Raw genomic sequence first — 12,883 nt, forward strand, 5'->3', positions numbered from 1 at the left:
GCCAAAATTTTACAAGTTTTGTGTCATTTTTTTCCTGAATAAAAGTCTGCTAAATCTTGTTACTTTATGGACTTCAGCCTCTGTTATCCTATACACTTTCCTGTATGTTGTCCCAAAAACCTCTTTGTCCTAGGCTACTCTGATTGTGCCATTGCTTGGTTCCCGATTGTCAGAATTCACCGGAGTTCTCAGCGTGAATGAATGCCCGGGACCGCGGTAGAACAGGCAATGCAGGCCAGCTAAATGCAAGGACGCATGAAGGGTGTCACGGGAACAGCACGAGTGAGTCCTTCCTCCTGGTTCGTCTGCGCCTCTCCCTTTCTCTCTCTGCTCCAGAGGCTGCAAACAGGCTGCTGCCATGGGACACCCACCCCACAGCCACGCTGGAGGGCATGCCTTTCCTGACCATCGCTGCCTGTAGGGGCAGGGATGGACTCAGTACCCCACAAAGCTCTCCCAAGTCACCTGGTCTACGATGTTCAAATCCCATAACCCCCAGACTTGGGATATCATTCATCCCAGAGGAGTTTGTGTTTTCTAATGTACATGGTTACATGCTGTCTTTTACGTGCATTTTACCTGTCTCTGTCTTAGCAGGTCGATTCCTCAGGGGCAGGAAGACAGTCCTTTGTTTCTTCCGTCCCTCCTCCTGGCTTTTACCAGTGATCTGCAGCTCAAAGGTCCCTGATAAACAGGGTGACTATAGCCTCTTGGGACATTTAGCGTTTTTGTTTGTTTTAAATTTACATCTTAATGGCTTTACTCTTGGAAACATAATTCTGCTTTCTGGAATCAATGGAGCACTTAGCAGTTCTGCTTCCTAGCCAGGCACAGTGGCTCACTCTTGCAATCCCAGCATTTTGAGAGGATCACCTGAGGCCAGGAGTTCGAGACCAGCCTGGGGAGTAGAGTGAGACCCCTGCCACTACACAGCCTACATGCTAAGTGCAAATGGAAAGTAGTCCCCTACCCTCAGGAACTAAGAGGAATGTTGGTGGCCCTGCCCTGCTTTCTGCTTGCTGTCACCGGACAACCTGTGTCCCCAAAGCTTCCTTTCATCTCTTAAGTAGCTGGCTGTCAAATCTCCATGTCCTCCACCCCTTCCCCACGTGAAGGAAGCTCTTAGAGGGATCCTGGGAAAGTGTCCCTGCCAGCGACCAGCCTTCCCCTCTGCTCACTCTCTTCCCGGCTGCTTGGCCTCCCCTGGGCCGTGGTCACTCGCGCTCCGCCCTGGTTTGCTGACGCAGCGTGTCAGGGGTGAGTCTGCCGAGGGCCTAAGCTCAGGCCAAATGTTTGAGCCCAGCTGTTCCCAAAGTCCCAGTCCCTGGAGTGAAAACAGAGCGGCAGTGGGGCAGACGGCAGCAGGAGGGAGGGAGGACGGCGCGGACCTTCCGGAAGGGCAGCTAGGGCGCAGGATGCACAAGGCCTCTGGCCGCCCCCCAGAGCCAGCTGAGACGCGGCCGCTGCGAGGGCAGCCTGCATTTCAGGGCAGGAAACAGCGGGGGTCACCTTCCAGCCTCGCCGCCGTGGAACACCAGCCTGTTCGGCCCGCACTGAGCCCAGGGAAGCGGACACCTGGCCAGGGAAGGAAAGGGGGCGCAGGTGTGTGTCTGCAGGTAGCTGCGCAGCGCTGGTTCCAGGATGCTCTTCCCCCCACTGCGCAGGAGCTAAGGGGTGGGGCGGGGCGAGGGGTGCTGGTGCTTAGTGTAGGGACAGGTACCGGGCACCACTCTGCCCCACAGCACGCCACGCACTGAGGCACGCAGTGGAGTTTGGGTCTTCAGTAAATGCCCGAATGGAAGGATTTTGCTTTTGCACCACCCCGCACGCGGTGTCCGTGCTCTAATGAGGTCAACCCGGCTGGGCCCCTTCCTGCAGGGGGTGGGGGTGGGGGGGCAGTCGTGTGTGGGGAGACGGGTTGCAGGCTTGGGGGCGGCGCGGACTGGGAGTGTTGGAGCAGGAGTCGGGAGGGACCGGCAGCCACACCCCCGAGCTCTGGCTTGAGCTCCTTCCTGGACTGTTAACTCAGGTATTGATCCGGTCCCCATTCCCTGGGGCCAGCCACTTTGTAGGCACCGAGGGCAACAGAATGAGCAGGAAAATGCCAGCCCTCTAACTCAGGGCTTGCAACTTTTTTGATCATAATCCACAGTAAAATGTAAAAAATACATTTTTCATGGTGATCCAGCACACACACACACACACAGTCACACACGGAGACACAAACACACACAGACTCACACAGACACAAACACACTCACACACACAGAAACACACATTCACACACAGAGACACACGGAGGAAACAAAAGTTATACAAAACAGGCCGATCCATACTATCAATATGTGCGATGCATCCTATTTTGTTCTATTCTCTTCTTTTTCTTTCCTTAAACGCTGACCACAGCTCACTGCAGCGATTTCCTGATGGACTAAGGGCCGAGGGGCAGTGCGAGGAGGCTGCGGAGCCGCACGGGGAGCCGGCTGAGAACCGGGCGGCCGCGTGTGCGGCTCTGAGCTCTGCGGCAGGGGTTTCTCCCGAGCCGGGAGCTGCGGCTGGGGGGGCTGGGGGGCCTGGGGGGGGGGAACCTGGATCAGCCGGAGCAGGGGACGAAGGGTGGCCCGGGCCATTCGGCAGAGGAGGTCGGGCTGAGCCCGAAGAGGCTGGAGGCGGCCGGGAAGACGCCGCGGCGGGAGCGCGTTTGCGAGCCGAGGGCGACGCTGTGTCGCTCCACGCTGTGTCGCTCCACGCTGTGACCCACGGCGGGTCTTGGCCTTCTCCAGCCCTCGGCTTTGGCGTTTGTGGAGTGTTTCTTATTTGGGCTGCGTGTAGGAGGAGTGAATATTCACACACGGATCATTATATTGTATGTAACATGCACTGCGCATCGGCCCTCCAGCTGGTGTCCAGCTACACAGTCCCGCACGGCGTGAAAACATTCTGTCAAGGCAGACCACACATATGACAGTGGTCCCCAAGGTCAAAACGGAGATGAATGATTTCTGTGGCCTAGTGACGCAGTGGCGGTGGAGCGTGACACATTAGTCCAACACTGCCAGGGCTATGAAAGCAAAGCGCATGCAATACGCTCGGTGTGCGACACTTGATAAAAATAAACAACTAGGTTACTGGTTTGTATATTTATTAACCTTTTATTTTTTTTTTAGAGTATGCTCATTTTACTTACATAAAAAGAGTAAATGTAACACAGCCCCGGGCAGGTCCTCCAGGAAGCATCCAGAAGGCATTGCTGTCACAGGGCGGCAGCCCCAGGCCTGCTGTCGGCCCTGAAGACCTTCCGGAGGGACGAGGTGTGGAGCGGACGGCAGTGATATCGATGATCCTGACCCTGTGTAGGCCTACTGTGTGTTTGTGTCTTAGTTTTTAAACAAAAAGTTTAAAAAGTAAAAAAAAAAAAAAGTTAAAAATAAAAAAGCTTATAGCATAAGGATGTAAAGAAAGAAACTCTTTGTATAGCTGTACAACGTGTGTTTTAAACTAAGTACTATTACAAAACAGTCAAAAGTTAAAAAAATTAAAACAAAATAAAAATGTTACAGTAAGCTAATGTTAATATATTATTGAAAAAATAAATTTTTTTTTATAAATTTAGTGTAGCCTAAGTGTGCAGTGTTTCCATAAAGTCTACAGACTTTATAAACACTAGGAACGTCCTAGGCCTCCCCTTCACCCAACACTCACTCACTGGCTCAACCAGAGCGATTTCTAGTCTCGGGAGCTCCATTCATGGTCAGTGCCCTACACAAGTGTCCATTTTTCATCTTTAGTGCTGTATTTTCACCATATCTTTTCTAAGTTTAGATATGTTTAGATGCACAAATACTTACCATTGTGTTACAGTTGCCTACAGTGTTCAGTACAGTCACATGCTGTGCAGCTTTGCAGCCCGGGAGCAATAAGCTGTCCATGTAGCCTAGGTTTGGAGTAGGCTGCACCATCTGGGTTTGTGTAAGTAACTCTGTAATGTTTGCACAGCAATGAAATCACCTAAAAAAAAGCACTTCTCAGAACATAACCCCATCATTGCCCGATGCCTGACTGTGTCGAGCTGTACATGGAGTGGTTCGTGTTGTACACTGTGTGGTGCATTGTCCCTCAGACTGCATATTGTAAGTTGTATAATGAGCGCATTGATTCGGATGTACTTGATCTGCTCAAATGCACTGATGTTATATAATAATCATACTATATTGATTTTGTTATCACCGTCACCATTAAAAAGTAGCTGAGGAAGAACCACCCCCCAAGCCATCCTGCCTGCTAAAACCATCTGTCCACCTTTGTCTTGGTGGACAGGGGTCTTGCGTGAGTTTCTGTTAGGGATGAGGGCCCATCTGCCCTGAGATCAGGATCAGGTGGGTTCTGAATGTGCCCTGAGGCCGTCCCAACCCTGGGAAAGGGGGCTTTGCTCGCTCTGCAGGGGGTAGCCAGGCAAGGCAGCCTCCATGGCCAGGGGAGCAAGCCACTCCTTCTCTGGGGGCTGCAGGGGAGAAGTAGGCGGTGCATCTGGAGAAGGCGACAGCAGGCACCCCCCAGGGTGACCCAGCTCTCCCCTAGCCCTGCCTGCTCTCCCTCTGGACTCCCTGTCTCAGGGATGGCTTCTCTCCCCTGCCCCCACCAGGCCATCGCTCCCTTGTCCTCACGGAGCACTCAATGTCTCCATGCCACTCATCTAGCACTGTTCATACTAACTATCCTCATTGACTGGATTGTCGGGTGCTTTAGGGCAGGGCAGTGAGGTTTGCACCTGTCTCTGTTCGAGTATGCGGCCCCAGCAGGAGGCAGCTCCTCACAGGCCCTCCTGTTTCGGTAAATTGGTAAATTAAAAACCGTGCACAAGGTGTGTTGTGCCAGTGGCTCCAAGCAAGGCAACAAACAGCAATGACATATGCCCATTATAGGCAAGACAGAGAGCACCAAGGAAGGGCACAGTGAAGGCTTGCCTTTCCCAGGTCAGGTGCTGTGGGAAGACAGCCGGTGCGAGGACCCAGCGGGGGTAGTTGGCGCTCACGAGACACGCTTGCTGTCCTCCAGGCAACGCATAACACAGGCAATGGCGTAGTTACTTCCTTTCTGATTTCCTTAAGCTGTTTTTGTTTTATTCCCAAACATGACATCTCTTGTCTCCCTTTCTCATGGAGTTAGTTAAAAACAACAACAGCAGCAATAGATAGTAAAGAGAATACTAAAGAGGTAGGTGTTTGCCCCAGGCTATGAAAATTAAGTTGGGAAGAAAGAGTAGTACTGTTAGTATCAGTAGTTGTCAGGGAGAGCTATCACTAGAACAGCTCTCACAAAATCTCCGCTTCTCAAAACAGCCCTGCAGTGTAGACATTATCCCCATTTTAAAGGGGAGGAAGTGCCAGCTCAGAGAAACTACCCTCACAGGCTGGGAGACGTCCACACTGATCAAGGGGTGGGGGCTTAGCACACCCCCACGTGCCTACAAGCACACACTAGCTGACGTGGACTCTGGAAATGTAATTCAGTTTAAGGTTAGCATATGCAAAAAATTATCAAGATAGCAAAATGCTACCAGTGCTGCAAAAAAAAAAAAAAAAAATACATTGGATGTAATACATGTTCAATCCGAATCAAAGCCACTTTTTCTTCATCTGCTGTTTTACAGGATCGGATTTAGCCAGGACTTCACCTTGGAGTGACCTGCTCCACTCATGAAGCAGAGCTGCGCTGCGGAGGCAGGGGGTGGGGAGTGGAGGGCCTGTCTCCTGTGTCAACGCACCTGCCACTCCAGGCCCTGAGGACAGGTGAGCCCAGCCTCTGTAAGATCTCACTGGCCTCCAGGATTTAAGAGCACCAAGGAGGGGCCAGGGGACCAGGGGGACTTTGGAAGTCTCAAGACAAAGAGACACTCACAGCTCCGGCCAGGTGAGAGTGGAACCAGGCTCCCCTGCTGGGTTCAGGCCCCTCGTGCTCTGCTGAGGCGTGGGAGCAAAGGTGACTCTGAGGCTGAGCGGAGAGGAGTGAAAGAAGGAAATGTGGCCCCCACAGATCCTGCCAGGGGGTGGGAGAGGCTTCTGTGCACAAGCCTAGGAAAGAAAGAATATGGGAAACAGGTTCCAACATGTGCTCTGATGGGGACTCAGCACTCAGTGTATGGTGCCACCAACATCTATTTGTCATCTACCACGTGCCAGGGCCTGCGCCAGCTGCTGGGAGCACAGTGGTGTATAAGTTGGTCCCTGCTCTCCAATCAGAGAGACAGATACACAACTAAACATGATTTGCTATCTGCTAAGATAGCACCACGGAAAAGGGGGTACAGGTGACCAGAAGAGGAATTCTTAGCCCAATCCAGAGGATTCTTAGAGGAAATGACTCATGAAGTGAATCTCAAAAGACTGGCAAAGGCCGACCGAGCAGAGACAGTGGAAAGAGCACCCCAGGCGTGGGGCCGGGGTCTGAGCAAAGGCCTGGGCAGCACACAGGGAGAGGCGTCTCAGGCTGCTTGGGCTGCCACAGCAAAGAACCGCAGACTGGACGAGTCGCCCGCAGAGATGCGTTGTCTCCCAGTCCTGGAGGCCGGCAGCCTGGGATCCAGGTGCCTGCAGGTTGGTCTCATCTGAGGCCTCTCTCTTTGGCTTACAGCTGTCATCCCTCTGTGTGTGTCTGTGTCCTCAGCGCCTCTTATAGGGACACCAGGCACACCGGATTAGGGCCCATCACCAAGGCCTCATTTTGACTTCATCACCTCCTCAAAGACCCTGTCTCCAAATACAGATCACATCCCGAGGTACTGAGAGTTAGGGCTACAACACACAAATTTTGGGGAGGAGGACACAATTTAGCCCACGACAGTGGGGAAGTACAGGCGGCCGGTGCCCCCAGGGGAGCTCAGGTCAGCAGCTCAAGGGACATGCAGAGAGCTCTGACTTTGCTCTGCGGATGGCAGGGCTTTGAGGGTCACAGAGCCGCAAACTCAGCTCTTGCACTGGCCAGCTGTTGAACTTGGGCGTGCTGCTTCACCTCCGAGCCATAGCTCTCCCGTTTGTAAAACTGGAGTAAAACTGTCTACCTCATTGGGTTTGCCGTAAAAATTAAAAGGAAATGTTTCTAAAGCCATCGCACAGCGTGTGACAAGCGATGGGCATGCCGGGTGGCAAATGTGAGGAGAGTGCAGGTTAACAGGCCCAGCATCCAGGGGGCTGTGCAGACGTGACAGCCACTCCCCAGGCGGAAGAGCGGACCTGCCCGGCCGAGCCAGCGTCCTTGTGTGCCGGCGGCTCCGCCCGGGCGGCCCGCGTGGCCGCTCCAGAGCCGCCCTGTGACAGCGCAGACCCGGGACCCGCCGGGCGTGACTCGGCCGGCGCCTGCGGGGAAGCGGCTTCCGGACGTGAAGGGCGGAAGCACGGAGGGAGGCGTGTGGCTCTCACTGTCCCTGCTTGTCGCGCGAGTCAGGGAAGAAGGAGGACTCCCCAGGGGCGGAGCGGGTCGCCCTCGCTGTGCCGCCGTCTCCGCAACACCCGCAGTCCAGCGGGGCGAGAACCGAGAGTCCCCGCGACAGTCAGCCGTCCGCTGTCGCCGGGCGGCGGCTCCCCGGGACCCGGCCGTGTGGAGAGTGTGCCACAGGCTGCCTGATTATTTGGGGGATTGAGGGATTGTAAGGGACCAAGCTTGTCTCCTTCCAGAAATTTAATGAGAAAAATATTACAATTAGTCAAGCCTGCAGGGCCACCAGCTGACCCGGCGCCTGGGGGTCTTTAATTAAGCTACAGCGATGAGACCCCCCCACCAGGTGTCCCCCACAGAGTCGTGACCAGATGAGTTAATTCGCCTTGAGTCTTTAACCTGAGAGGGCCATTAGCTCTCCAGGAAACGATATTAATGTGAACCGGTCGCCTTTCACTGGGAAAAGGGACGCTCCGTCCCGTTGCCACCCAGCTCGGGCGGGACAGCGGTCGTGAGTCCAGTGGCCGTTTCTCCAGGGTGGGCGGCACAGTGGGGGGAGTTCACAGGCAGCCTCAGTCCTTTCTTCTCTTCTCAAAAAATTCGGGGTCTCCCAGCCACGCCCCCACAGGGCTCCCCATGCGCGCGCGCACTCTGACCTTCTAGAGCTCACCTTCCCGGGGGAGGGGTCATGGGGCCTGTCGCTGCGATCACAGCCTCCCTGAGAAGTGGCGCCAGCCTAGCACCGGGGCCTCTGAAAGCAAAGGGCCTGCGGAGCCGCTCCCTGCCGTTCGCCCTCGCGGCTCGCAAGGACGACGGTCGCTAAAACGCGGATTCATAGTAGACGCGGGACCGGGCAGATTGACTGTGCGGGACCAGGACTCCTGTGCCGACGGTGTTGGCTGCAAACCACAGACGGATGCACACTTTTCATGTCACGCCCAGCGTGGTGCTGGCTTAGCGATGCTTCATAAGCATGAGTCCGGGAGCTTTTGTGTGGAAGGAACAAAATGGCCTTTTTTGAAAAATGAAATTCTGCACCTCAGACTTACCAAATCTAGACTGTCCACCCCTCCCTCAGCTTGTCCTCGGTCGGGCATTTACTGCTTCCTGTTCCTGGCTCTGAAGAGGCCTTGCTGTGCCCGTCCGGAGTCCGGCGGGCGGTGCTGAGGAGGGGCAGCCTCACGCCATCCAGTGTGGCCAAGAGCCGTCAGAGACAGGGCGCCGCTGTCGCCAGGCGGTGAGGCGGCAAGGGAGGCTGCCCGGGGGAGCAGCCCTGGCTGCGCAGCCACACGGGCTGCTGAAGACTGGATCCACTCCGGCTTCCTCACTCAAGCAGAACTGAAATATTTCCACAACATGCTCATGCTCCAAGGCCAAAACTGTGCCGGGCCCTGTGGAAATATAAAGATGAATCTAGTTTCTGATCTTCAGCCGAGAGACAGAGACACCAGATGCGGGCGGAGGACACAGAAGCAGCCACAGCTGCCTGTGCTGGCCTTGCGGAAGGAGCCCGGGAAAGGGGAGCGCAGGGAGCTCTGTCCCGGGCAGGAGGCGGAAGCTTTGTCTGGAAGAGGCCAGGCAGTAGCTGTGTTCGGCTCTGCAGGCCACACGGTCTTTGTCCCAACTCAACTCTAACGCTGCACAGTCGGAAGGCATCGGGGATCACGGCTGGGTTCTGATGAAACTTTATTTATACAAACGGGCGGGGGGCTGTAGGTTATAGGCTGCTGAGCCCCACACTGGGGGAGGGATTACTGTACGTGGTTCCAGTCTATTTCTAGGAAATTTTAGAGGAAAATTGTTATTACTATTTCTCTCTCTCTCTCTCTCTTTCTCTATCTTCTGATGGTATTAATCCACCAGAATGATAATTTCTTTTACAATGATCATATTTTTCCTTTTTAAAACATTATAAAAGAAATACATGGTCACTATAAAATCACCGGAAAACAGAGGTAAACAAACAAAACAGTCCAATTGCTGGGCTAGTCCTCGTCCTTTACCTTGCCTCTTCCTTTCTCTGTTCACAAAGGTCCCTTGCAGTCCCACGGCCACCCACTGGAGGGACGCTCGGCTGGCGGGAGGGGAGGGAGAGCTTGGTGACCTCAGTGGGTCACTTGGCTCATGGTGAGGCCGGCGCGTGAGCACGGGGAGCTCACTGGTCTCTGCTGAAGTTCACTGTCACCTGCCTCAGCCCACTGGGCTGGAGTTGTTAGTCTCTAAATGGTGGGAATTTCTACTGCGGTGACTTCGGAAGATAGAACCTGTCCAGCTCAACTCACCTCACTTCATTCCTTCGAGAAGTGTTTGTTAAGAGCCCACTGGTGCCAGCCGGGCAGACCTAGGGGCTTTCGTTCTTGTCGGGGAGGCTGATGACCAACTAACACCGTAACAATGATCACTTCCGCATTGGATGGTAATGGCCGCGAAGAATAAAAAGGCAAGCACGCGGTGGCGGGGGTGGGGTGGGGGACACTCCCTCATGGGGGTCAGGAAGCGATGAGAATGTCGAGGACAGACGGGAGCCCTGCAGGCTGCAGGAGCACAGGCGCCCGGGGCAGGAAGGACCGCAGTCCGGGAGGGACGCAGGGCCCCGGGGCTGTGCCGGGCAGCTGGGGTCTGGCTGCAGAGCAGTGGGGAGCTGGGGGGTGCAGGCAGGAAGGCTGTGCGATGTCACCTACACTCACAGAGGCTCGCCCTGCTGTGTTTGCAGAACACACTGCAGGCACGGAGGGCAACCAGGAGCCTTGTTGGCAGCTGCAGGGGAGGTGCTGATGGTTCCGATGCCCCCAGAGAGGGGGAGCTGGCAGGGCAAGATGCCAGGAACCCCTCTCCGCAATAGTGGGGAGGTGCCACTCACTGAGATGGAAACACAGAGGAGGTTGGAGCAGGCTGGGGCAGAAAGCAGGTGTGGGTCTGGATGGGACAAGCTGGCAGTGCCTGTTGACAGCAAGTGGGGGGCGCTACGGCAAGAGGACGTTTTAACCAGTCCTGACTGGACAGCCCCAGTATGCCAGGCACAGGCCGGGTCTGTCTGCAGCACTGCCCAGGCCCTCCTGTCCTCCTGTCTGGGTGCAGCCCGGCCCAGCAACACCTGTGGGCCTGTGACTGTCAGGCCAGGGACTTCATGCCTGCAGCCTCACCCCGTCAGCCCCAGGCAGGAGGTGGCCCATTCCCAGGTCAACAAGGGACAGAGGGGTATAGGGCTCGCCACTGGGCATCTGGGACCCTGTGTGGCCATTACAGGCCCAACTGTCTCTCTGGAAAAATGCCTTGGGCACTGTTGCTGGCAGTCATCACACCCACATGTCATTTCTCGTGTCAGTTAGTGGCAGAGTTGCTATAACACAGAGGCCTGAAAATGTGTGGCCCAGAGCTGGGTCATGCTGCTGCAGGGTGTCATCCAGGACCCAGTTCCTTTGCAGAGGCCTGGGGGGCTGTTCTCAGTCACATAAAGCAGGGGTCACTGAGGGGCAGGCGCCGTCCTTCTAATAATGGGCCTCAGGACTTGCCCAGGGTCCCTTCTACCTGCATCCTTCTCCCAGGCTTCACTCGATGGCCACACTGTGGTCAGGGAGGCTGAGAAATGTCATGTCTACACAAGCAGACGGGAGTCCTGCTAATGCCCAGGGATTCTGTCATCGAGAGCGAGGGGCGATGAATGTGGAAGGACAATTTTATAGTCATTATCTCACTTTCAGACAGTAGCTGACCAAATTTTGAAGTCCCTGGAGCTGTCCTCAAACACAGAGGTGACCCTCATAATAGAATCCAGACAGCAAAGGAAAAGATAGGGGTCGCTTTTGGAAAACTCAAAGAGATGGTCAAAGTTTTTTGGTGAAACGTCTCCAAAATATATACTATTCTTAGATTTTTTTTCATGCCATGAAAACTTCAATTCTCACTATAATCCAGTAGTTCCCAGGATCATGACCTTTTAAAATTTATCCTTTTTGGATTGAACTCTTGCATTTTGGATCTTAGTCTAGAAGGGATTCTTTTTTTAATACAGAAAGTTTGAACAAGTTCCATTTGGCAGATTCTAGAGCAGAGAAACAAAAATCTCTCTTACATAACATATTTTGGGGTTTCTTTACGTTCAGTTAACTCAGAAGTCACCGAATTATTATGAACATTTGCGGCCTAGGGTAGGCATTGGAGTTCGGGGTTCATGTTATACAAACCACTGCTGCTAAAGAATTCCCGAGCACAAGTCTCATCAGCCCCGGACACCTTTGGGCAGCTTTCCAAACAGTACACCTTGCTCTTTCGTTTAGCATATGAAGGGGCATGGAATGCCAGGAACGTAGGTCTGCAAGGCAGGCTAACTGCTGTGCTGCTGCCGGCTGCAGTCTGTCTGCACTTGGTTTTTCCCAGTCCTTTTGGGGCCTCAGTTTCTGACTCTGTGCAATGAGATTGGCAATAACTAGTGAGCATCTTGTAAACTTTGGCTGCCTTTTTCCCCTGGTGGATCTCATTTTTTTCTGTCCCATAGTATAACAGCGTCCTGCCACACCAGAGGGTGTCAGACTGTATTTCGAGGATCCGCAGAGCTCTGCCCAGGCCCCTCGGGTCTCTCTGGCTGGTTAGGGGAGGAGGAGCCCAGGCTCGCAGGAGCAGCTCTGCTTGTACCTGTCTGATAATCTGAGATGTGTGATTACAGTGGAAAAATAAAACATTTGATTCTTTAAAAAAGTTAGCAGGCTACTCTTCCAGAAATGATCTTCAAAGTCATTTCCAGTCCTGAAACTATGAGACTCTGAGAGGTCAGGGAAGGGAGCCTGGAAGATGATGTCTATGAACGGCCACCAAGTGCCCGGGTGGAGCCGGAAAGGCTGCAGAGCCAGGATGGAGGGGGAGGGCGGAGCAGGTGGGAGGGGGCGTTTGCAAGGAGCTGCCAGTGGGCGAGCCCTGCAGGGAGGCCCTCTGGGTTCACATCGAAAGAACCGGACCTCGGAGTTAGGAGGCAGAAGTTAAGAGCCCAGCTGGGCTTCTGTGAGCCAGGTGATCCCTAATGAGGGGCTTTTCCCCTGAGTCTTGGTTTCTTCTTCTTTGAAAGTTGAATTCGGAAGGTGAGGGTGGGAGAATTAGGCAAGTCTGTAACACTCTGTGTGTATTTCCAAAATCCCCCAACCCAAACAAGTCTTTATCCACTTGACACTAACTCATTTGGTGGCACAATCTGACCTGAACAAATATGAGGTTACATATATGCTTTATGTATCCTTTTTAGTGCAAATACGTATCTGTAGATATCTCCACACACATGTGGTTCTGTTTCATTTCAGAAGTGGCCGTGTGTTTAACTGTGGGTGCCCTGGCAGACGCACTCAGTGTGTTAGGTAACGCATGGTGTATACATGCATGATCTTCCTGAAATCTGAGGAATTCTGGAATCCAAGTACATTTGTCCCCAGTGGTTTTGGATAAGGGGCTGAAGCCCTGTAATAAT

General features: G+C 53.8%; 1 long non-coding RNA gene across 1 annotated transcript; it reads right to left on the bottom strand.

The window, feature by feature from the left end:
- Positions 1–3,103: 3,103 nt before the first annotated feature.
- On the bottom strand, positions 3,104–8,876 carry LOC123626356. The gene is made up of 3 exons (XR_006730820.1): positions 8,481–8,876; positions 3,849–4,008; positions 3,104–3,376 (listed from the first exon to the last, which is right to left on the bottom strand). It is a non-coding gene; the product is annotated as an uncharacterized LOC123626356 (long non-coding RNA).
- Between the last annotated feature and the right edge of the window lie 4,007 nt (positions 8,877–12,883).

This window comes from Lemur catta, chromosome 22, assembly GCF_020740605.2.
Source record: "Lemur catta isolate mLemCat1 chromosome 22, mLemCat1.pri, whole genome shotgun sequence".
Classification (NCBI taxonomy): domain Eukaryota; kingdom Metazoa; phylum Chordata; class Mammalia; order Primates; family Lemuridae; genus Lemur; species Lemur catta.